Source organism: Apium graveolens, chromosome 7, assembly GCF_009905375.1.
Source record: "Apium graveolens cultivar Ventura chromosome 7, ASM990537v1, whole genome shotgun sequence".
NCBI classification, from domain to species: Eukaryota; Viridiplantae; Streptophyta; class Magnoliopsida; order Apiales; family Apiaceae; genus Apium; species Apium graveolens.
The window spans coordinates 240,098,735-240,126,173 of NC_133653.1; positions in this window are offsets into that span (position 1 = coordinate 240,098,735).

Below are 27,439 nucleotides of genomic sequence, written 5' to 3' on the forward strand. Positions count from 1 at the left end.
TTATTCTGAGAAACGATTTCTGATCAGACAAAATTAATCCATGATATAACTCGTAAAAATCATAATTAATTCATACAAGCACATAAAATTCTGAAATTTTTACCACAGATCTATATGCATACAACCTGGCTCTGATACCATTGTTGGATTTTAAACGCAGCGAGGGCATGGCAAAACACTTTTACGCATATAAAATCCAAATAAAAGCATACAGATCATGAATAAAAATTCGAGGAATCGAATCTAACCTTTAAAAATAATTCGGAGACAACGATCAGAGATCCTTAGCAGTTTTTTCTCAAGTGTGAAGCACTCCACCGGTATCCACCAAGAAAACGATGTTAAGGAGGAGGAAGGAGGTGGAGAGAATTGGGTTTTCCAAACTTTTTGGGTTTTGTGTTGGTTAGAATAAAATTAGGGTCTATAATAGTGTATTTATAGGCAAAATTTTCAGCTGAAATTTTCCCATAAATATTATTATTATTATCCCATTTATTATTCTCATTAATAATTAAAACACCTTTTAATCATTAATCTTTTTTCTAAACACTTTAGAAATAATTCTCTCTCTTGATTTAATTTCCAAAAATTAAATCCTTTAATTAATAATATTAAGAACTTTTCTTAATTAATTTATAATCAATTAAATCTCATTTAATCAATTATTAAATTTGCCAATTAATTATTTATTTCATAAATAAATAATTATTAGCCATTATTAATTAATTCCTCCACCATTAAATCATTCTCTTTTTATGGTGTGACCCTGTAGGTTCAATATTAAGCCGGTAGTAGAAATAAATAATAATAAAACTATTTTATCATTATTTATATAAATTCTCTAATTTATTAAATATGATTAATTAATTAATCACATTTATTCTACATCATGAGGGATACTTCTCAGCATATCGCGACTATCCGGATAATATGAATTCAATGCTTAGAATACCAAGAACCTATTCAATGAATAGTTACCATACAATAAACTCCCTCTACCCTACAATGTCCCGATTAAATACAAGGCATGGATCTCGTGTCAAGTCTATCTAATTCAATCACTTGCTTACCATTTACTATGCGTAGTTATATGCAAATTAGAAACTCCTTTCTAATTTCATTCACTCTGGCCAGAGATTCCTGAACTAGCATAAGTGGATCAGCCTTGAACATTCGCTTCCTTCACTGGAAGGGGTAGATCCTTTATTGATCATACACTATCTTCGTGTACAAATTCCTATACCCAGAAGAGCCCTAATAATTGTCCCTGGAGACTAAGAACTAAACCAAAGCATAGTTCAGTGTACACAAGATGACTATGATGACCTCAAGTCTAAGGATACTTGTACAACTATCACTATGTGAACAACTGCTGACACGTGAGTGAACTCCATCAGTTTTCAGCTGTGCGAGTCATGTTCAGTGAACTTATTCTATAATAAGCACCTGCATACTAGCTATAGTGTCACCACATAAATGTCTATGAGAACAGACATCCTTCATAATGAAGCAAGCATAGTATGTACCGATCTTTGCGGATTATTAATTACCAGTTAGTAATCCTATGACCAGGAACTATTTAAGTTTAGAGTTATCATCTTTTTAGGTCTCACTATTATGATCTCATCATAATCCATAAAAAGCTTTACTCTAAACTATGGTATATCTTATTTAAACACTTAAATAGATAAAGCCCGTAGTAAAAACAAAACAAGTCTTTTATTAATATCAATGAAATCAAAACAGATTACATAAAAGTTATTCCTAAATCCTTATACATGATTGGACTTAGGACATATTCCTTTCATTTGGTCATCAACGGATAACTATTTACCTTATCCGTTGAAGTGTCACATCAGTTACTTTCAGTAAATCATAGCCGTTGATTTCTTTACTTAATCGTTGATACAGATATACACTGTTGTATGTATTTTTTTTAAAGGCAGTTTAGAATTTCTACAGTTTTATTTATTCTTAAATGGCTGTAATTTACTTAAAAGTATCATTTTATTTATGTTTTAATTCAAGAAAGTATAAAAGCCCATTGAACTCTTATTTTTCACTTTACGATTTCTTGCAATTTTCATTCTCCTTCTCTTCCAAAATTCTCAAGTTTTTCTCTGCAACCTCTACTCACAACAATGGCACCAGTAGTCAAAATTATGTCTCAAACAGGATTTGTTTATGAAAAGAATAATTTCGTAGCCTTGGTTGAAAAGAATGAAGCCCGTTATGATTATCACAAGATGATGGACTTCATCAAACACTGCAAATAGAGCTATACAATGCTGGAAGCCCCAACCATCTACTGTGAGGTGATTGAGGAGATTTGGACAACTGCAGAGTTCAACTCCACAGATATGACTATTGCCTTCTCTCTCAAAGGTAAGGATTATTGCATTAACTGTGATGATATACAGTCTTGCTTTAAGTTGCCTGAGAATAATGCCATAACACCACACACTGATAAAGATGTATCTGCTATGTTAGATTCCATAGGCTATGCTTTTGATTCTGCTAGTTTAGGTAGCATTAGAAGGAAAGGCCTTAGGAAAGAATGGAGTTTTCTTGGAGATGCCTTTATTAAGGTTTTCTCTGGGAAGATTAGCAATTTTGATGCCTAACTTCATCTCTTGTTAATATGCTTTATATGCTAGTTTCTGATAGGTACTTTAATTTTAGCAATTGTGTCATGCTAGAATTAGGTTCCAGATTAGGTAACAAAGCTAATAGACCACATAACATCTACTATGCTAGATTCTTTATGTTATTGGCTAACCATGTTGCTGAAGGATTGGTTATATCAAATGAGAATAATAAACTCAAATGTTGGGCACAAGAGAAAAGGGTCCTTGCAGACCTTTTGAGAATGAACCTCAATAGCCAGGTGCCATTGGTATATTTGCCAATCATGAATGCACCACAGGTAAGTGAGGAAAACACTTCTATAACTCCTACTATCTCCAACCCCATTATTTCTTTGTCTTCCAGTGTGGCAATGGGATCTGTGTCTTTGCCCAAACAGGTTCCTACCAAAGCCACCAAAACTAAAGTTTCAAAACTCAAGTCAAAGAAAACTACCTCTGTTGTTTCTCAAAAGACAACAGTTGTAACAACTACCATAAACCCTGAAGGGAGTGAACAGGGTGTGAGTGGTGAGGGGAGGGGTGAACATCAAGAAACCCCCCAGGATAAGGTGGGAGAGGTGAGTGGTACCCAAGCCAGCCAAGCCACAGTCTCTCAAAAGACTGTGGTGGTTCGAAAGGAGTCTAACACATCCCTAGTTGCATCCTCCCCAAAGGGTGCAACTATTGAAAATAGTCCCCAACCAGGGACACAGACCAAAAGAGGGAGGGACACTGAAGCCACACATTCACCAATTAAAGCCTTTTCATGGAAGAAGAAGGCCAAGACCCTAGTTTCCACACAAGGGGCACACACAGCACAGATACATCCACCTGTATCTGAGCCTTCTCAAATTCAGCTTGATGTGATTCCAGCAAATGTGGAGTCACAGCCCCATTCTCTCATAATAGAAACACACCAATCATCAAACTCTCCATCACCCTCTCTGGATGTGGATATGATATTCACATCAATTCCTGATTCTCCCTCATTAAAACTCAGGGAGGAGCCCCACTCAAAACCTGATGATCATCATCTTTTAGATGATTTGTTGGATCATCAGCCAATTCTTTCAGATGCAGTTGAAGAATCTGTGTTACCTCACTTAAAATCAATTCACATAGACTCAACAATTATGTCACTTTCTATATCTACATCTTTTCCTTCTTCAACGGATATCTCTCATCTGTTGACAAGTGGTTGTTCTTCAACGGATAAGCTTAACAGCAGTTATCCGTTGATACCATCAGTTTCCACTTCAACGGATACTCCCTATCCGTTGATGGTCTCTACACCCATAACAGAAATAATTCCAACTGTAGAGGACATGGCTACTTTACAATCACTTTTAGGTTTGAGGGAAGGGAGTGATCTTTTGAGTGAGAGGCTGGGTTGCTCCCAGGCAAAAGGAGAGGTTGAGAGTCACCATATGCATGTTATTTCTTCCAGCATGGCAAAAGTGAGTGAGGGGAGTGCCACCTTAGAAGGTGAGAGTGAGGGTGTGAGGGTGTGTGTGAGCCAGGGGAGCCCCTGATGCAAGAAAATAGAGAAAAAGAGAGAAAGGTAGGTACAGAAGCTATAAGGGTGGATCCAGCCATTGCTAGTGAGTCAATGAAAGTGGATGATGCAGAAAAGGAAAGACAATTTCAGCAACATTACAAAGCTGTAATTGATAACATTTCCTTGGATGCTGACACTTTTACTCATCCTGTTTCAGCCTATCAATTATTGGCTGCTCAGGGCAATGTGGAGGCAGAACAGACATTAAACATTGCACACACTTCAGAATCTCTTCTCAGAGACAAAGCTGGTGTTAACAAGCTGCCTTCTCAAGCTGGTGATCCATCTGAAGAATTTGGAGTAAATTCTAATGATGATGACTCTGATTCTTTGGATGAGAGCATGAACTTAGGGGGAGTAGCAGGCCCAAGTTCTGTTCCAGATCTTCCTGAATGGGCATGGGCAAAAGCATCAACACCAGGAGAGTTTGGTGTCACTTTGGTTAGACAAGTCATGACAATTCAGAAGGCCCTTCAGGAGACTACAGATGCTGGTACCAAGGCAATTCTTCAAGCTCATCTGGAATCTCTGCATCTCTTGCAGCTGCAGCATTTCAAACAGAATCTAAGTGTGGATGAGCTCAAGCAGGATATTGCTGATCTAAAATCCTACAATGCTGAGAAGTTGGATTCAGTCATACCTTATGGTACTATACAAGATTTGTTGGGGAGACTGAGGAAAGAATCTGATGCTGACAAGAGACTGGCCAGATTGGAAACCAAAGTTCAGATCATTGAAGACTCTATGGTCAACATTCTTCAGAATCAACAAACTCAAACAAATCTACTCATGCAGCTGGCAAATGCACAAGGCTTGACCCCTACCCTTGATGATAACAAAAAGGGGGAGAATAAAGGGGAAGGGGAAGGAGAGCCATCAACAATAATTCAAATTTCTCAAGTGCTAGTTCCTGTCATCACCATTTCTCCAATTATTCAAATCAAAGGAAAGCTTGATGAAATTGATCTAATCCAGATAGCAGCAGCTGAATTGCAAGTCAAAGAGCAAAGGAAGAAGATTGATGAAAAGATGCAACAAATATTTGGTTCTACAACTTCTCAATCACAATCTGTGAAGCATAGCACAAAAGTGGAATCAATTATTATGGAGCTCAAGCCAGTAGGGAGGAATAAGGTTGGAGAGACTTCTTCCAAGGATCTGAAACCTATGGTTCTCAAGCCCAACAACAGATCCAATAAGGACTCTACAAAGGATCCTCTGAAAGAAGTGGATTTTCCTCTTCCAAAGGCTGATGAGGACAAGCTTTTGGGTAGAAGTATCTCAAAGCTCAAAGAGACCATGGATGTGGCTGTAAGGAGGAACATGGCTATTATCTTCAGAGAGGGAAAGAGCATATGTGTGATGCAAGGACATCCCAAATTCTCAATAGCCAAGAGGGAAGAAACCAGAAGGTTGAAGGAAGAAGCCAAACAGCTAAAGGCTGACAAAAGAGCACAAGCAAAGCTTGAAAAACAGCTAAAGTCAAGTCAGGCTGAAGAACAGAAAGAAATTGAAGACAAAAGTGAAGATGAAGCTATGGGGGACATGGTTGATACTGATATGGAGGAAAGAAGTAAGGGAAGAGAAGAATGGCAGAAAGGGAACAGAAAAAAGGTCAATACAAAGAGAAAGATGGTAGATGAGACTGAAGAAACCCAATCAATATCCAAACCACTACCCTCGATTCCTGAACCCATTGTGCCTGACCCCTTCATGAACATTCATGGTGAAACAATCATTCCCAAGGAGGAACCAATTGATTGGGACACCATCAAATTGCCCACCTTCCTAACCTCTTCTCCACCATCAAAGAAGCAGAAAAGAAGAATCAAATCAACACCCTCTAAAGACTCAATCAAATTCACACAGAAGCCTAAGCCTAAGCCTCAAGCCTCTAAGGATGATTATGTTCACATTTGTGACATAAAAGAATTTTCAGACATTGAACTCTATCTGGATGAGCTGGAGGAAGTAAGGGGAATAGCTGCCTACAGACAGCTACCAGAAAGACTAGTGTTCAAATACAAAGGAGATGGGAAAAGAACCTGGCCTCTTTACAGAATTCTGAATGAAGGCTACTCTACCTTGATTAGAGTCTACTCAGCCATACAAAGGGATTCTGGCTTTACCAGGACTGCCAAGACTGAGATTCTCAACAAGATTGCCAACATAAGGAAAACTTGGAGGGAGCCCAATGTTTTGCCTAGAACATTACTCATTTAAGAAAGAGGAATTAGAATTCATAAATCACCTCATTGGTTGATGGGGTTCAGAGACAACAAAGGAGTCAGAAGATTTTTCAGAGTTCAAGATCAGCTCAAGATTGCCAGTAATGAAACTCTCAAGGATATGCAATCTAAGTTAGACATCAATGAAGAAGATGAAGCTGAATTCTACAGACAACTTCAACTTCAAATAGAGGAGAATAACAGGAGGCTAGGAAAGAAAACAAGGAATCAAAGGAAAAGAAACTAATCTGCTCAGGCTAAAGGAGCACCCTTGGAAACAATGTAACTCTTCAATTTCATCTCAGCATACACATTTTTGTAGCACTTTTGAATTTCTGCTTTATTACAGTTTATATATTTGTCAAGTGTTTTGTCATCATCAAGCTAAACCCAAATTTATGCCTGCAGTTCTAGTAGACATAAATAGGGGGAGATTGTTAGGAATATGTGTATTAGTTTGATGATAAGTTAAACAAAACACTTATGTAGAAATCTAGTGTTTGTAGCCTCAACGGATAAGACCATCTTGGCTATCCGTTGAAGGAGTAGCTTTACTTAGCAATAAGTTTAGTATTGTAGCACATTTCATTCTCTGGATTCAAGTTGTAATTCTTAGATGTTGTAGGAAATTATCAGTCATGTTGACTACTAATGGATATACAAATAGGAGGGCTAATTGTAAATATTTCATGCCTTGTAATTTTGTATAAGTGAAGAAGTATCAACGGATATTGAAGACCTTCAACGGATAAGAAACAAAGCTTCAAACGGATGTCTCTAATGCTTTAACGGATAATATCCATCAACGGATAAGTGCTTCAAAGGATAAAGACTTCAACTGATAATGCATCAACGGATAAAGCTTCAACGGATAAAGGCTCAACGGATAAGGCATCAACGGATGAAAGCTTCAACGGATGCTTAGTTCATTAGCAGTTGATAGTGACAATTCACAAGCTGACAGAGGCACATGGGTTAACAGAGACAAACTGGAATGTGGAAGCCTCTAGGAGGAATCAATAAAATGCAGCATTTCCATTCTGATGCAAACAAAGAAGTATTCAAAGATTCACAAATTATCCTAGATTGCATTGGATAGAGAAATAAAGAAGAAACATGTGAAAAATCTTTTTAATTGTATTTTACAGTTTTGTCTTCACTTGTAAGCTTGGTGATATATAAACCAAGTAGCAGCTAGTAATTAGATAAGAATTTTCCTGAGCTGTTTAGAAATATCCAGAGAGAAAATCATCTAGTTTGTACTAGGAAGCAGCTGTGATTTAATTCTTTGAATCACAGATTTTATGAAATAACACATCTCTGGTGGAACAACAAATCCACCAGAAAAGTTTTTAAGTTCTTTGTGTTCTTTACATTTGTGTTTGAATATATATCTGTCTGTATCAGGTTCAAGCAATTCACACACATTTGTTCACTTAAACACTTAGCCTTAGAAACTACTCAAAACTTGAAAAAGTTTTGAGATTTACATTCAACCCCCCTTCTGTAAATCTCATTGTTAGTCCACTGGGAATAACAAAGAGATTTTGAGAAAATGGAAATAGAAGTGAAGGTAACCGGAGCCGGTACCGAAAAGCTGTTTGAGATTGCAATACAGCCTGAATTATTGGAAAAGAACATATTGTGCAAGAAAAAGTGATGAATGAAGGCAGAGAGCCAACAAATAGATAAGAGATTAATACCGAGAAAGGTGATAAGGGAATAATGAGGTATTCCTACAGAATTTGGGTTCCAAATGTTCAAGAGCTTAAAGATGAGATCTTAGATGAAAGCTAGTTTGAGGAATAAGATTTAGAGCAAACCCTGAACGTGATAGTCAGGGAGGTCGCCATCAAGATAGAAGGAACCCATAACATAATGAAGTGGAAAATGAGGATTTAAAACATGTAGGATGACCCCGATTATGGAGAGGAGGAGGGAACGTTCAGACTAAGGAAACAAAAGTCGAGTAAGGAAAGGAGACTCGAGACGATACTCCTATACGACAATTTATGGACCTTTCTAGACAGAACTTAGACTATTATCCCCAACCACCACCCTGAGGAAATAATGCCATGAGAAATTCTTTCAGGACCTTTAAGTCGCTAAGCTCTCAGAGTTCCAAGGAACAAGCTGACCCAGTCGAGGCAAGAGCCTGGCTAAAGGAAATATAGGAATCAATTGAGATTCTAAATGATGGACGAATCACAAAAGACTGTTTTTGTCACTTACCCTCCTAAGAGAGAGGCCACCCGCTGGTGAAAGACCAAGAAAGGCACGGAGCCAGAGGTTAGAATAAACTGATTAAAGTTCAGTCAATTGTTTTCGGGAAAGTAATTCCCAAGGTTATGGAGATAGTGTAAAAGCTTTAGAGCCAGAACAAAGGCGGACGAGTATGATGAATTATGAAGCTAAGTTGTAAAAGTTGTCAAGATTCGGTCTGATGACAAGAATCCAAGAACGACGTGATATTTGAAGTCAATGATTAGTGGGTGCGTGAAATGATTATAATAGAAAAGAAAATAAAAAGAAACTGAAGTGGAAAGGAAAATAAAGACAATAGAGTTTGAGGAATGATAAGGGAGTTGGGTATGAGGAAACCCTAAAGACTCGTAGCAATAGAAATAGAAAAATATGTAATCTTCAGGATGGGGGTGATTCACCATTAGTTAAAGTTGATGGTTGAAGGCATAAGAGATACATATAGTTTATCGCCTGTAAGTTGGGAGGATTCGAGGAAACCTTAAGATACTTTGAAGGATAAATAATGAGACGCGGATAGACTGAGGAGACAAGAAAGTAAGAAATTAGGAAAATTGAATGAAGAAAGTGACCTTCAAGAATGTGAAGTGTAAGACCGGGGGCATGATACCCAGAAAGGGAGACGCCAGGTATGAAAGATATCCCAACATTAAGATGACTGTTGAGATAAACAACAAAAGTAAATGAGGAATTATTAAGAAGAAGTTCACGTTGAACACGACCAATATCTTCCAGAACATCCTTGTTGTCATTACCAAATTAGGCAAGCAAAGCGAAAAAAACCATTGTTATCTTTTGGAGGCCATATGGATTGACCTCAGTTTGAATAAGGATGCTATTGTGAAATTAAGTATAGACTATCGAAGTGAGAATGATTGAATAAGGTTATCTATCAAGTATATATGACTTGATTTATCCATGGAAGAGTGTAAGTATCTTTTAAAGGTGGAATTAAGGATAAATACCCGATAACTTGAAATGAATCCTAGGGGAATGCATAAAGGTTGGCATTTCACCCTTAATAGGGACAACATGAGTTTTGAAAGTATGAATTGGAAAGGATTAAGGTAACAACAACCTTTAAGGATCAGTAGAAAATTTTTTCAGAAGTACTTAAACAATGGTTCTAGTATTAGTAAATGGTATCTTGATATGCCCTGTACCTAGGGTGTACCTGATGAAGGATTTAAGGATAACCTTAGAGGTTTTACAAGGAGAAAGGTAGTATTCCAAGTTCTCAAGCATAGAAATTCTGATAAAGGAAATATGACATAATTATAATAATGCCAGGTGGGGCACGTGTTGAACCATAAGAAATTATAGATCGATCCAATGAGGGTCGAGATTGGTGAAAACAAGAAGGACCCAAGATAAGAGATGTCCTAAGTATGATCGAGAGTCAGTCGTGGCAATGTTCACATCTAAAGACTAAGGCAATGACTTATGGAAAAATGGTGATTTTTTTCTCACCAGGACTTAAGAGAAGCATTTTCACATAAGCAATGATTGAAATGAGGTAGAAAATTTAGTTGGAGGTGGTTAAAATGACATTGATTGTAAGGAAATTTTACTATCAGGAAAGGCCAAAGAGGTGGCCAACACTTTAAGTGTAAGAGGACAATTATCGACGCTCGTGCCAGAGGAATACAGTGATAATGGTTAATTTCGTGAAGGTTGTATTATGGTGCGAAAGATTGACATTCCTTCTGATGACTGTGCGGTACTCAACCGTAATAGTAGTTTGGTAAAGATTTAATTCATGTAATCGCCGTGAGCGGGCTTTCTATCTTAGAAGGTCCTATCTTGAGATAAGCCAGGAGCATGTTACGAAAGAACTAAATGAACCTTTGAGCTTCATGTCTCCCAGTAAAGAAATATGCTTAATAATGGTATTAGCCTGCTATTGTTTTTTTGATTGAAACTCTTCTGCAATTTTATCTGCTTCATGTCATGTATGTACGTCAGGATCAGAAATGTTCTTCACAAATCATGAATGGTGATTATGTTACGTCCTTAGAAGGATTCGATATTATATGAATGGACTCTGTATGGTTAGCTATTAAAACTTCATGGAAAATGAATGACTACAGTAGGTCAACGGTGGGCCATAGTAATGCAGGAATGATTCTGCGAGTAATGAGCCGATTACTTACAACCGTGAGAGTTGTATTGGAATGGATGTTGAGAGTGAGTACCACTAATCTAGTCGTGGTGGTGTATAAGTTATCATTGATAGGCTAATTAAGTCGATTATCTACCTATTGAATACTTATTCCTTCTTATCAATAGAGAGTCGTATTACTATACGAGGAAGGTTGCGATGCAAGCATATAATTCTAATAACGATGACGTCTAGAATGAAATCCCAGATTCGATATTCGATGTCGAGGGAGTTTCAAAGGTGATTTTTTATAAGCTCGAGCAAGAGCATGGGTCCATAGAATGATGGACGGAATAGTAAATATTTAGACACGTGAAATACGATGCTATAATACTTGATGTTGATATATATATATGTATATGTTTTGTTCTCCTATGACAAACCTCTATAGTTCAGAGGTAGATTCCAAGCCAGATATTTTATGGCAGTATATTTTATATATATACAATTCTCTTCAATTCGATCTTTTCTCTCCTTTTCATTTCATATAAGCTGAGAAGAACAACCCTTCCAGAAGGGGAGGTATTGCCGAATGACTATCTATCTGTGTCATAGAAGCCTAGTAGGATACCATCTATTGTTTAATTGCTTGTCAAGTACTAAAGGCTGACCACCTTCTGTACTAACTATGCAATGTAACAAGTGTTCATGATCATAGTGATCTCTCAATAAATTCTTTTACTTCTATGTGAAGGACCAAGCTTTCGAAGATGGAGGCAGCTAGAGATGAAGTGGTACCAAGTATGGTGGTATTCCGATTCTAACATGTTCGTGATACTAAGGTTGACGCGATTATTAAAAGGTTATAGAACGCTAACGAGCAAAAGTGTAATCAGTATAAAATTTGGTACGGAAGATAGTAACGATTATGAAATGGAAAAGAGTGGGTATTGAGAAGCAAAAGTTGTAGATCTAGATGAGATAATGAGAGTCTGTACAATAGACTTGAAAGAAATTTGGAATGATCACTTAATGCGGATTGAGTTTTCTTACGATAATCGATCGTATGTCAGTATCGAGGTATCGCCTTATGAGATCCTTGAGGGAAGACAATGTCGATCTCCCTTATGTTAGGATGAAGTTGTAGAGCGCAATATGCTCGGACCCGCAGTAGTCCAAAGGACCTAGGATATAATAGATCTAATCAGGGGACGGCTGGTAGTAGCCCAAGATGGACATAAGAAGTATGTTGATTTGACACGAAAGGACAAAGAATAGGAAGTAGGGGACCTAGTGCTATTATAGGTATTCCTTTGGAAAGGATGGATGTGGTTCGGAAAGAAAGGAAAGCTAAGCCCACGAATTGTTGGACCCTTGGATATATTAAGTCGTATTGGGAAGTTAACATATGAGCTAGCCTTACCCCGAACCTTAGCAAGTTCATAACGTGTTCCATGTATCAATGTTAAGGAAGTGTAATCCGGATGCCAGACAAACAGGGGCATATGAGCGCATAGACATGCAACCAGACGTAACCTATATGGAGCAACCAGGAAGGGTTATAGATCAAAAATGGACAAGTGCTTAGAAGAAGGGTTATCATGCTAGTTAGGATTTGTGGCAGAACCATAATGTGGGAAAATTGACTTGAGAGTTAGAAAGTGCAATATTAAGAAAGTATCCCTATTCATTTTCTATCTGATTCCGGGACGGAATCCTTTTAAGGAGGGGAGACTGTAATAACCCCAAAAATTTTGGACTTTTTGTAAACCTTATGAATAGTGATTTTGCTGATTATGATGAATAAGCAAACTTTTCATGCCACACAATGTAGCAGTTCTTTTATTGATATTCGGAGGTCTTATTAGTACTCTATATTGTATATAAGTGTATGTAAAGATCGTCAGAATCCAAATCCGAACACTTTGATTTTTCCGGAAAATCCACCAGATACCGAAAGAATTGGGTATAAGGTAACATGATAAAAAGGATTTAAATTCAAGGATTTTTAGAAAGGATCATAAAAGGAATATAAAATATTGAGAAAGGTTTAGGGGAACCTAAGTAATAAGATCCCAGGTATGATCCCTCAAATGATAAACCAGAACGAAAGTTAAGCGAACCGTATAACAGATAAGTGGTCATTAGCCAAGCAATTAGGGGTTAATCAAAGAGTTTAGTGGATGATGATGTCATCACACCAACAAGAAGAAGACAAGTGTAAGAGGATGATATGAGAAAGATGACATAGGCATGGTGACATAAGCACGACAAATGGAGGGATTGGTTGGTTGATTGTGAGCCACACAATTTTTACCATGATAACAATCTAATTAACAACAAAAGGAAGTAACCAAGCTAAACACCACACAAATCATTTAATCAAACTAGAAACATTTTTACTTCACTTTTTCTTCCCTTGCTCTCGGCTAAAACCAGAGCAGCAACTTAAAACTACCATATCTCCTTCAATGCTCACTCAAATGTTGTGTTATATAGCTCGTTGGAAAGGTATTGAGATGGCCTACAACTCTTATTCACAAGTCTTGTCCAAATAAGCATCGTAAGACCCTCATTTTTACAGTTTTTTAAATCGGACTTTTAAAAACTTCAAAACCTAACTTTGTGTTCTTGATTTCTTTGGAAAGATCAAGCTTGTAGGAGGTTAGATTAAGGCTCCCTAAGGCTTCCTAGCAACTTAACACCTACCAAGGAAGGTATCAACTTCAAACCCTAGCTTTGATTTTATGACACCATTAAGTTTTATTGAAGCATTGTTAGTATTAAGTCTTGATCTTTGATTATAAGTAGTTTTGGTGGATTTGTATTGGTTTTGAATATTGGGTCTTTGATTGGTTGGATAAATTGGTAAAACTTGGAGTTGGGGACTGAGTTTGTAGTATGATGGTTGAATATTGTTGTATTGGTGGTTGTGAGTGAATTGATGATAATTTAGAGTTTTAATTAAATTGGAAATCGCGTAAACATAAACGTCATAATGCCCGATTTTCCTTAACTGTTCTGTTCTTAACTTTAGGACCTGTGAACTCACTGAAAGATTCTAACCTTTGCCATGTTTAGATAGTTCATATTACGAGCTTCATTTTGATATGTGGTTCGCTTGAATCCGATGTACGGTTTAGGAGAAACGACTGTTTTAAGTAACGGCGTTTCGCGAACGAACCATTACCCCTCGCCTTACTTTGAAACCTTGGTTAAGGCCCTTAAATGACTAATTGGAGTATGAAACAATTATGTAAAGTGGATTAGGCAGTTGTTAGGGTATTCGCGAAAGCGTCGCCTTAAAATTCGTAACGGTTAATTTATTAAAAATGGTGGAGCCGAGGGTACTCGAGCGACTTATGTGAATCGTTAAGCGTATAAGCGACCATAAGAGAACATTAGAGTCTAATTGGTTAAAGTCACGTTTCTCAAGTGACTTTGGTTTAATTTCAACTTATATGTTATTTATAGGTTACCAGACTCGTCCCAGGCTTTTTACCACCCCCAGTCACTCAGGCAAGTTTTCTACCCGTTATACTGTTGTTGTGATGTATATATGTATATGCATTATCTTGTGATAGATGCATGATGGTTAACTAGCAAATCTTGCGATATATTGGAGCATGCTGATATGGTTTATATGCATGTCTGTTTCGTAATCTTGATATCTATCTGTTGATTCCAGTGCTTATAATTGCATAATACATATGCTAGAGATAAGCAGTAGTTGTGTATACCCTTAGTATAGGGGACCCAAAGGCGAACATTTTCTAATACTGGGAGTCGATGTTCCCGAGTATATTATATATATTTATATATATATATATATAGTTTTCAAAACTATTAATCGAATAAGGTTTATTCGATAACTTTATTTTTATTAATGAATATTGCTTTGAATATTCATTCGAGGACTTATGACTCGGTTTATTTTATTTAATGAATATTATCTTGAGTATTCATTCGAGGACTTATGACTCGATTTATTTTATTTAATGAATATTAACTTGAATATTCATTCGAGGACTTATGACTCTGTTTATTCTATTTAATGAATATTATTTTGAATATTCATTCGAGGACTTATGACTCCGCTTATTTACTAAATAATATTCTTTATTTTATTAAAGAATATTGTTTCGATAATCAAACTTATTTTTGATAATTCAAATAAAGATCGTACTCCGTTTAAGTATACCTTTGGTTATTTATTATTCATTTCAAGTATGAGTTTTAAAACTTCTACTTCAAATTATTTATATAGAGATTATCCTTATGGGAATATTATTTAAATAATATTCAGATATTTTCTAATATATCGGGACTGATTTATTTCATTAAATCAGCATTACTCCAAACATTCTTAAAAATGTTTTCGAGTCTTCAAAATGATTTTAAAAGTTAGAGCGGATCCCAAAACTCATTTTTATATTTAAAATCTTCCTTTCAAAAGGGATTTAAATACTCGCTCAAAACCTGAGGGATCCGGCTCTGTGGTGTATTTTATATTCGCAACGAGGTTGCTGTTTTGATAAATGAATTGATTACTTACCCAACGTTCGGGAAGTAAGTCCATCTATTGAGTCGGCATAAGCAACATGGGCTCAGTGGGCGTCCATGAAAGTGTAAGTGGCTCAGTGGGAGTCCATCAAATGTGTAAGTGGCTGAGTGGCAGTCCAGCATAAGGTCCTATTGCGGCCAGGGTGATGATCAGTGGGGAATTCGTCCATCTACTAGTAGAAAAAGTTACTTATTGGTATCTTTGCCTGATCAGCAAGATATCAGGTTTATGCCAAGGTTTTCTCCTTTCCAAATTCATTGGATATTGCAACTCTGTTTATAATTTTCATAACAAAGACTTTCAAGGAGTGTATGAAATTAATATATATAGGTGTATATATATCGGGACTTAATGAAGTATCTCGTAACTTCATTATTTATAATGATATTTCAAGGATTGAATCTATTTAAATCTTATCTTGTAGTCTCATCTATGTGATGAACTTTTTGAAACGGATTATACCTTGAACGGTGGTAGTTCAAGTAGTATTCAGAAAAGATATAAGTATATTGGAGTATCTTGTAACTTCATCTTTTCAACTTATATCTTGTAAATGATTATCTTATGCATGACAAAGATTTTCAGAAAAATGTTGAGACAAAGTTAGATATATGAGATCACCTTGCAACGATATTTTATACAGTTATAAATTGAAACTCTGTGTATATTATACATGTCAGAGGATTTCAAAGATTTGAGAAGTATATATGTATATATATACTGAATATTTTGTGACTTCGTCACATTAAAATCACAAACTTGGTTCATTTCTTCTTGACCAAGACTTTCATGAGTACTATGAGGATGCTCACATATTGTAAATCATTATACATATTATTTTGGTGGGCTTGTTGCTCACCCTTGCTTTCTTCTTTCATCACACAACATCAGATAGACAAGATGAACAGGACCAAGCTCCCAATTCACGAGCGGATAGGAAACGTTCCGCAGTTTCCTATAGGCGTTGATGTCGCTGTAGCTGAGGTAGGAACTACCAATAGGCTAGGCTTTCAACTTTTGATGTACCAGACTTATGTATCTTTATGAATTGTAATAATGGCAAAGAAATGTAAATTTATTCAGAAACCCTTTTAAGGTGTAATGGCATATAATTATGGAATAAAATGACTCATGTTATTTTTTGGATATTCATCTCTGAGACTATAACTTGTGGTGTGTGTGTTTATTATGGGGTCACAGTACAGAGTAGTTGATTGTTTATTAAGATTGGGTGTTATTAAGGGAAATGGAACTCGTGACAACCCGGATCCCCAACCCCGGATTTGGGGGTGTTACAGAAATGGTATCAGAGCTAAGCATTATAAACCTCAGAGATGATGTGATGTTAAAATAATAAGATCACTAAGGGGTTTTATATCAAGTCGGCCACCCTATTCGTCAAAATATCTCACTTAGACCACCATTTCCCACGGTGGCTCATTGAAACCATTAAAAAACTAATATATATATCATGCCGTTATCCTTTTCTAAATAAATTAACAGAAAATGTTAATTTCTTAAAAATTTCTGTTAGTACAAGCAGAAACAACCAGAAGTGGTGAGCTGGTAGTCCACGTATGTTCCACGCTGGACTAACTATCAAGTGACACAACACAAGTGAAAGAAACCGTAATAAATTAAACCAAAAACCCGAACAAACAAATAAACTGACATATTGGCGAGTTAATTTGGGACTAAAAAAACCCTAAACAACGGGTTCATTCAATTGTCACTATCAACCATCATTCAATCGTCAATCGTATCTATCTTCAAAAAAATCTGGAGACCAATTATCACTCTTTAACATCATTCGACAAGGTAATCATCAATCCTTTTTGTACTGTTTATTTGTGTTTTATATAATAGTACTGTTTCATTTGATCGTATTGTACGACTTATTTATTTTATTGTTATTTGTTAGTAATAAGTGAATATACGATTGTAATTACTTATATGTTGCTTTTACCTTACTTTTATTTGTTAGTAATGACTCAGTATCAGACTTTGCAATCATAGCTTTTCCTTTGGAGTGACCTTTTCTCCTAACATTCTCATTTGGCTTCTCTTCAACTTTAAGTGAAATTGGTCTAGACTTTGATCCTTTTCTCTTGCTTCTTTGCTCCATCTCTAGTTCATGAGTCTTCAACATGCCATAGATCTCATCTAGAGATATTTCTTCAAGTTCATAGTTATCCCTTATTAATGTGACCTTAAAGTCCCACTTTTCAGAGAGTGCAAGTAGAAACTTCAAGTTTGAGTCCTCTATGACATATTCCTTGTTGAAAAGAGATAAGTCAGTCAACAACTTTTGAAATCTATCATAGATCTCAGTTAAGGACACATTGTCGCTTGAGTCAAAGTGCTCATATTCCTGAGTAAGTACTGTCATCCTGTTTTTCTTGATAGTAGTAGTACTTTAACACTTTACTTCTAAAGTATCCCAAATCTCCTTTATTATTTTACATCCAATAACCCTATTGGACATAACACTATCAAGACTGTTATGCAAGATATGTCTTACTTTTGCCTCTTTCATGATTGATGATGGATCCTCTGCAGTATAGTCCTTCTTTGGTTTATCAACCATCTTTTCATCTTGACCAGCAACTGCTATTGCCAACTTTATTGGCCTATGAGGACCATCATAAATCCTGCTTAGATATTCAGGACCTGTAGCTTCCAAACACATGGCCATCTTAACCTTCTAGATTGGATATTCATATATCTTTAGAATTGGAACCTTGATAGCCTCATATCTACTCATATTATTATTAATCTGTGTTGTGGCTGGGGGTGGTGGTAGACTCTGTTGTGGTTCTTTGTCTGCCATTTGAGATTGATTTTCAGATCTTAAACTGTTTATATATCAACAGCAAGCTCTGATACTAATTGTTAGGTCCGTAATACAACTGTATAGGGGGTGAATACAGTTTATGCAAATAATTCGATAAAGCTTAACATAATCAACAGATTTTATATTAATCAGATAAAAACTGTTACAAAAATACTCTCTCAAAGGATGAATAATTATCCTTGAGAGCTGTTAGGTTATTTGAAAGATATAACAATTTGTACCACATATAGTGTAAACCTAATATGTGCTTATATAGTACACAGTTACATAATTAATAAGGAATCCTAATCTATTATAATAAGGAATCCTAATACATATCCATGTTTGATTGCTTCTGTAAGTAAAGTCCTTCACCATCTTGAATTCTGTAATCTATTTTCTTCTTTGATATCTACTAATGTGACTAAATATTGATCATCAAATGTTGATCATCAAATACTGATAGATAGATATTGATGATGTCACCTTCAGTAGATCCTGATATCAGATGCTAATAATAAACTCTCATAGTTTATATACTGATATCATCAATTTCTTCTAACAGTAAACGTCCTGATTTTTTTACAGAATCTTCTACTAGGCCTCAAGCCCTTCATATGGCATGTGGGGATTTTCCTGCTCTTGGTCGGCCATGGAGCCACCTCCATGGTGTAACTAGAGCCTCTTGTAGCTTCCATGTTCTTGTTTTGGTGAATGTTTTGCGCTTTTTCTAGTGAACATTCTGTACTCGTCCTAGTGAACATTATGTACTTCACAAAACTTGTTTTCATGGACGTTCTAGTCCTCATGGACCTTGTTCTCATGGATGTCCTAACCTTCTTAGAACTTGTTCTCGTGGACGTTCTAGTCTTCATGAAACTTGTATTTTTAAGCACTCAATTTTGCAAGAGTTTTCAAAAAAATCCTGGGGGGCCATCGGAAAACTTTCAAGAGGATCTGGACCAACCTTACAGGAGGTCCTGGTCGGCATTAAGGACTTTTTGTTGCCTACCTGGCCAAGCCTGCTCTTGGTCGGCCATCAAACCACCTCCATGGTGGTCCTGGTCGGCCGGAAGGTGAATGTTCCTCAAACTTTTTGCGGTGAACGTCTTTCTCTTCACGAAACTTATTTACGTGGATGTTCTAGTCTTCACGAAACTTCTTCTCATGGATGTTTAGTCTTCATGGACCTTGTTCTCGTGGATGTTCTAGTATTCATGAAACTTATTTCCGTTGAGAGCCAAATTTTCCAGAAACTTTCAAGAAATTTCCTAGGAGGGCCACCGGAAAACCTTCAAGAGGGCCTGAACCATCCTTCAGGAGGTCCTGGTCGGCCCAAAGTGTCACACCCCTAACTTAAACAGCAAAATAAATATAGCTATTACATCATTTTAATGAAGAATACACAACCAAATCCAAGATCTTACAGTTTAGGGTTTGGAACAGCCCAACACTACCAACTATTACATCTGAATACAAATACCGAGTCCTCACACAACTATTAATACTTATTCTACCTGAGCTCGAACATAAGCATCAGCATCACAGGTCTTATGGGCAGTCTGCTTTAATCTAACCATAGCTGCTAGCTGTAATATCAGGGTAAAGCAAGAAGTGAGCCGAATGCTCAACAAGTGCTAACAACACAACACAAAACATAAATCGAGATATACTTTTAAGAATGCCAATGGAAAGACATAACTAATGATAACGAGAGATAAAACTATGTGAGATGGCATCATTTTGCTTGTATCAAAACAATTTTAAAAAAAATCATGTCTTAATCAAAATCATTTTATGACGCTACGGATTACAGCCGGTGATCAGCCGCGAAGTAATCCCGAACCTCGCTGGGTTCTAAAACATTAACGGGAATCCCTAGGCAACTTTTAAGCCTAATATAAGTGTGGAAATGACTCGCGTCTCAGTCCAGATCCACTATTCAAGAAAACATTTATCCCCCTTTGGGACTGAAAACCCATATTTAATTATTTCAAAAGCTGATGCTGAATTGTAACAAAATCTCTTTTAACAGTACACATTTTTATTAAGGGAATATAGATCAACTCGAAACACGGGAAATATGGTACTAAATCTCAGGGCCATGATTCACAAAACTTTACTCTATTAGGGTAACTAAAAGGTTTTCATATGTCAGAACTTGGACAGGAAAATATGGTGAGACTAATGGATAATATGAAGGGGTAATGCCAAACTGGGCTTAAAGCAATGGTTTCTCGTCAAGGTACAGGTGTTGGATCATTAAGAAGATAAGCTTCACGAATACTATGGGTGTTAAGGTAATGATCTCTAGCTCAGGATGAATGTATATATCAGAATTGTCAAGCTTTAGGATAGGAAAGAGGGTATCAATCAATGAGGAATCAGGTTGGTAAGTTTCTGTCTATCAAAGTTCAAGGTAAGGTTCTATAGGGGTTCAAGTATCAGGATGAGATATCAATACTTAGGAATCATCATGTTAATCAAAAGGATCAATCAAGTAATATAACAACTCTTCATTTTATCATGGCATTAACTATCATGAAGAGACTTTTGAACTACTTGCAATACATACTTGAGGGTTCATGGCATCTCTATGTAATTCAAAGATAAGGGAGAGATACGCTTGATTTAAACATATCAAAATGACTCAGGATAATTGCATCGATAAATATGAACTGTTTATAGTAAATATGAAGGTCAAGTTGACTCACTTGCCTTGAGATAGGCTGGTCTGGTCTGACTGGTAGGAGCAACTGGAGCTTCACTTGACTTTTATGGCAAGTTTTCCCTCATCTCGAGATCCTACATAAATAATAATAATCCTCATTATAATATATTCTTACCATCTCAACCTATTTACAACCCGAAATTAAACACGGATGGCAGTTAGGCCTATATGCACTTAATTTATATCCACCTTTATATTTCAATTGTACACACGTAGCCACATAATCACATATCATATATTAATACCAAATAACACCATAATGCAACACTAGGCTTGGATGATCTCGACTCACAACTTAAGTCACTTGGTCGCTAAACTAGACAGGGTCTTCAAATTTTGGCTTCCTAACTCGATGTGCCTTTCCTAAATTATCCAAAACCTATTGACCCTCACTTGTGTCTTTTGCTCTACTGACCTTATACTATCTTACAATTATGGTGGTCGACCTAATACTCACTTCTAAGTGTTCTAAAACTATGTGATAAGTGAAAGTGCTCACTGGTGCAAATTTCAGAATGACAACTATGGTTTCTTGAGTACATTAGACACTCTTACACTACAAGCTTTCCTTCAAAACTTTTACACAAGACTCTCCTGACCTAAGGGCATCTCACAAACTTGATGTGGCTCAAGGGCCTGGCTTGGGCCTTCTTGGGCCTAAGCTAAAAGTCCAAGGTTCCCCTATTTTTCTGGGCAGAAAATGCCCTGACTTGAATAAACTTGCGACACATGGTTCTAACTCATATCTTATGAACTATGGTTGGAAAAACTTCTCTGACACTCCCTCTAACTAAGGCCCAATTGGGCCTAAAGAGGGCCTACCTATGACATGGTCAAATCTCCCTATTTCTAAGTTGCAACAAAACTGTCCCCTGCTGGATAGATTTTGTTATTCTACTTGTGCACCTAACCAAATGACATGCAAACCTCCAACCAACTCCTAAAACCTTTTATATACTCCCAATAATAACTTCTGGTAGCTTGGGCCTCAAAGTGCACACCAATGACATGGTCAAAACTCACTCTAAACCTCAGGGTGATATACTGATTTTTCTGCAGAAACTATAACTCTCATTTTCCAAGGTTTTGACTTGACAAACTCAACTAACAACAACTAAATACTTAAACCAAGACTTATACATGGCATTCTACTGAACTAACTCCCTTATTCTCAAAATAACCTTGGTGAGATCATCCTTACCTAAGGTACAATTATGGAAAAACAAAAGAGACTACACTTCACAAATCACAAATCTTCATGCTTTTTAAACAACAAGATATATATTTTTATAAAAGATAACCACGAATTATTACCATGCAACAAGAAGCATAAATCTATATTAACACATTATTCCTACTGAAATTAAGGCTCACTAACAAAATCTTTCCAAATGATCAAAATCTTACAACATTCTAAGAGAAATCCACATGCATGCATGCCTTCGGGTTTTTCAAACCAAAACAACACATTTTCTACATATGTTCTATCATAAAATTGACATGCAAGCCTAGCATAAGATATACCTAGATGATCACTTAGCATGCAAAGAGTTTTATCAAGACTTCACTAAGATTTTCATGTTATCATCACAAAAACACACAAAGTAGAACATGACAACCAAAACACCATCCATTCGGCTCCTATCAAGTCATGGCCGAATGGATTAGGGTGAAAACAACAATTGCATGAGTGTAGAATACTCATGTCTAGCCATTCTCAACCCTTTGCTACTATAACTCATGGTGAAAGCCTTGAATTCACAAGAATCAAGGATATTCACTTGGAGTTTTAACAAAACACCACCATGCAAGGTCAACACATAAGTTTTTCTACTCTAAACTCTTAAGATATACAAGAACAACATGTAGGGAGTAGGATTACTTGATAATAGGATGATTGTTTGAGTGAGAAATGAAGAAAGAAGGGGATGGGGGCTCGGTTTTTGGGAATTGCCGAGAGGGGAGGGGGAAAAACCGAGAGGAGGGGGAGGAAAGGAGGAGTGTGGAAATGGTGGGGTGAATGTGGAGTAATAATCATGTTAGTTTGGTTTTTATTTGGCCAAAAGTGAGTGGATTTGAGATTTTACAAGAGTAACCTTCCAATATAGTTAGGTAGATTTGCATGCAAGGGTAAAGGGGTAATTTGGTTAGTAGAAGGAAAGTGAGTGGGGTTGGAAATGTCTTCCTTGCCCCTTAGTTGAATTGGAAGAGTATTTGCATGCAAGGGTAGCCATGTAATTTGCTAATTATAACAAATAAAATTTATAAAGATTTATTTTTATAAAATAAAATACAAGTTCAAAAATTATAAAATTTATGTCATAAAATAACTTGGATTTTTAGAGACTTTATAAAATCATTTTCAAAATTTGTGAACAAAATACCTTTTAAAAGAAAAAATTTCCAAAGCTTAGAATATTCCTTATAAATCAAAAATAAAGAAATTAAATAAACTCTTGCTTTGAAAAATCATATACTAAACAAAGCAAATTTATAATGCCGAAATTTTCACTCACACTAGCGTACAATCATTGAATATATTTTCATTTGACTTTAATATTATACCCAATCCACAAATAATATTACATAAAATACCGGTCGTAACATCCTCTCCCCCTTAAGGGATTCTGTCCCCGGAATCTAAGAGAAAAGATGAGGATGCCGGGAACGCATATCAGACTCTAACTCCCAAGTCGACTCTTCGACCTTAGGGTTCCTCCAAAGTACTTTTACTAACTTTACTGACTTATTTCTAAGACTCTTTACTTGCTAGTCGAGTATTTTAACCGGTTGCTCCACAAATGACAGGTCTGCTTGAATTTCTACAGGTTCATATTCTATCACATGGCTAGCGTCAGGATTGTACTTCTTAAGCAACGACACATGGAATACATTATGCACATGCTGATACTGAGGTGGTAAGGCCAACTCATAGGCCACCTTTCCCACTTGACTCAAAATCTCAAAAGGACCTATGTATCTAGGTGCTAACTTCCCTTTCTTGCCAAATCTCATCAACCCTTTTCTAGGTGACACCTTCAGCAACACAGCTTCGCCAATTTGGAATTGAACGTCCTTACGCGCTGGATCCGCATACTTCCTCTGTCTATCTTGAGCAGCAAGCAACCTTTTCTGAATTAACTTGACCGAGTCATGCAACTGTTGTACCAATTCCGAGCCGAGAATTCTTCCTTCTTCCACTTCATCCCAACTTGTTGGTGATCTACATTTTCGCCCGTACAAAGCTTCGTATGGTGGCATGCCGATACTGGAATGATAGCTGTTGTTGTAAGAGAATTCAATCAACGGCAAATGGTCGTCCCAACTTCCTGCAAAATCGATTGCACAACTGCGCAACATGTCTTCAATCGTTTGAATTGTCCTTTCACTCTGGCCATCAGTCTGCGGGTGGTACGCCATGCTCATATTCAACTTTGTGCCAAAACATTCCTGAAATTGCTTCTAGAATCTCGAGTTAAATCTGGGATCTCTGTCTGAAACTATTGATACAGGTACTCCATGTCTTAGTACGATTTCGCGCACATACAGATGAACCAACTTGTCCAGTGACGACTTTTCATTTATTGGAAGGAAATGCGCCGACTTCGTAAGATGATCAATTATAACCCATATTGCGTCATGTCCGGATTTCATTTGCGGTAGTCCCACTATAAAGTCCATAGCGATATTTTCCCATTTCCATTCTGGAACCTTCAGGGGCTGAATTAATCCGCTTGGTCGTTGATGTTCTGCCTTTACTCTCTGATAAGTATAGCACTTCGCAACCCATTCTGCCACGTCTCGCTTCATATTTGGCCACCAAAAGTTCTTCTTTAAGTCTCGATACATCTTGGTGCTTCCCGGGTGGATTGAAAATTTCGAATTGTGGGCTTCATGGAGGATCTCATTCTTTAATTCAGGTACATGGGGAATCTATATTTTGGATGAAAACCTTAGTATCCCTTGCTCATCCCTTTGAGTATTAATCTCCTCTCCAGATAACTGATTCTTCTCTTTTTCCATTACTTCCTCTTGACACTTCTTTATCTTTTCCACTAGTGTTGGCTGAAAGGTCATTGCACGACAAACTTCCTCGACTTTTCCATAAGCACAAAGTTCCAATTCCAATCTTTCAATTTCTTCAGATAACTCTTTTGATGTTATCATCATATTCAATCTCTCCTTCCTACTCAGAGCATCGGCCACTACGTTCGCCTTTCCAGGATGGTAATTTATCGAACAGTCATAGTCCTTGATCAATTCCAGCCATCTCCTCTGCCTCATATTGAGCTCTTTTTGAGTAAAAATGTACTTTAAACTCTTGTGATCTGTGTAGATTTCACACTTCTCTCCATAGAGGTAATGTCTCCAGATCTTGAGTGCGAACACTATGGCGGCTAGTTCCAAGTCATGCGTCGGGTACTTTAACTCATGCGGCTTCAACTGTCTTGACGCATATGCGATCACTTTACTGTGTTGCATCAACACACAACCCAAACCCCTATGTGAAGCGTCGCTGAATATTACAAAATTCCCTTGATCATCTGGAAGTACCAACACCAGAGCTGTTACCAACTTCTACTTTAACTCTTGAAAGCTATCTTCACATTCTGCACTTTATTCAAACTTTTGATTCTTTCTGGTTAACTTGGTCAATGGCGTGGCGATCTTCGAGAAATCCTTGACGAATCTTCTATAGTATCCGGCCAATCCTAGAAAACTTCGCACTTCCGTAGGAGTCTTTGGCCTCTCCCAACTCATAACTGCCTCAATCTTTGTCGGATCCACTTTAACTCCCTCATTTCCAATAACATGCCCCAAAAATTGAACTTCCTTTAACCAAAACTCACATTTGGTAAACTTGGCATACAACTTCTCTTGTCGGAGTATCTTCAATGCTATCCAGAGGTGCTGCTTATGTTCTTCTTCCGACTTAGAATAAATAAGGATGTCATCAATGAATACCACGACAAATTTGTCCAAATACTTCTTAAATACCCGATTCATCAGATCCATAAATGCGGCCGGAGCGTTGGTCAATCCAAACGGCATTACTAGGAATTCATAATGCCCATATCTGGTCCTGAATGCGGTCTTAGGAATATCTTCTTCTTTGATCTTTAATTGATGGTATCCCGATCTTAAATCAATCTTCGAAAAGCATTTTGCTCCCTTCAACTGATCAAAAAGGTCATCTATCCTTGGTAGCGGGTAGCGGTTCTTGATCGTCACCTTATTCAACTCCCGGTAATCTATGCATAGACGCATACTCCCATCTTTCTTCTTTACAAACAGAACAGGTGCTCCCCATGGCGACGTACTTGGTCGTATCACTCCTTTATCCAATAATTCTTGCAGCTGGTTCGCCAACTCTTTCATTTCTGCTGGTGCCATCCTATATGGGGCCTTTGAAACTGGTTCCGTGCCTGGAGCAAGGTTGATCTCGAACTCAATTTGTCGATCTGGTGGTAAGCCTGGTAGTTCATCGGGAAACACATCGGGGAACTCGTTAACTACAGGAATATCTTCCATTCTGAGGCTGTCTCTCTCTGAATCCACTACATATGCTAGGAATGACTCACAACCTTTTCTAAGTAACTTCTTAGCCTGAACAACTGTAAGAAATAGTTGCTCTTGCCTCTGCCCCTTAAATATTACCTTCTCTCCACTCTTCATCTTTAAATACACTCTCTTGGTCTTACAATTTATCTGAGCGTTATTCTCTCCTAACCAATCCATTCCTAAAATTATATCAAACTCTCCCAACTTGAAGAGTATCAAGTCGGCTGAAAACTTATACCCCGAAATATCAATCTCACACTTTGGACAAAATTGATTCACATGAATCTTCTCTTGGTTCGCAATTACCATATTTACTACCTCACTCATAACCATTTTATCACATTGGAGCTTATCAACAAAAGATTCTGATATGAAAGATCTTGTTGCTCCCGAATCAATCAATACTTTAGCTTTGACATTATTGAGTAAAAGTGTACCTGCTATCACCTCAGAATTTTGAATAGCATCCTTCATCTTCAAATCAAATGTCCTTGCTGTTGCTTGCGGGGTTGGTGCAGGTGGTGGAGGTAATGCCAATATCTCAGTTGGCACGCTTGCACTGGTACTTGCCACGTTCATCAGAGCTTTGACTGGTCTGGTTGCCTTACACTCCTTAGCCATGTGTCCAGTCTTCCCACACTTGTAGCACGTAACTCCTGGCTTCGGCATCTTGCACTCATTCACCAAATGTCCCTTCTGATTGCACCTATAACAGGTCATGCTCAGCTTATTGCATACTCCGGGGTGCCTTTTCCCACAGTGCTTGCATTCCGGTCTCTGGAACCTGTTTTCTCCAACTTGCCCTTGGCTTGCCTGGTTGTTCCCTTTTAATTCTTGCCTTTTGCCCAAATTTCCCTTCTTTTAAAAATTTCCGCCCTTCTGGAAACCAATCCTCTTTATATTCCGATCTTGCGAACTTCCAGCTTCAGACTTTTCTCCATAAAATGGAACCTTCCTCTTCTTGTTATCCCTC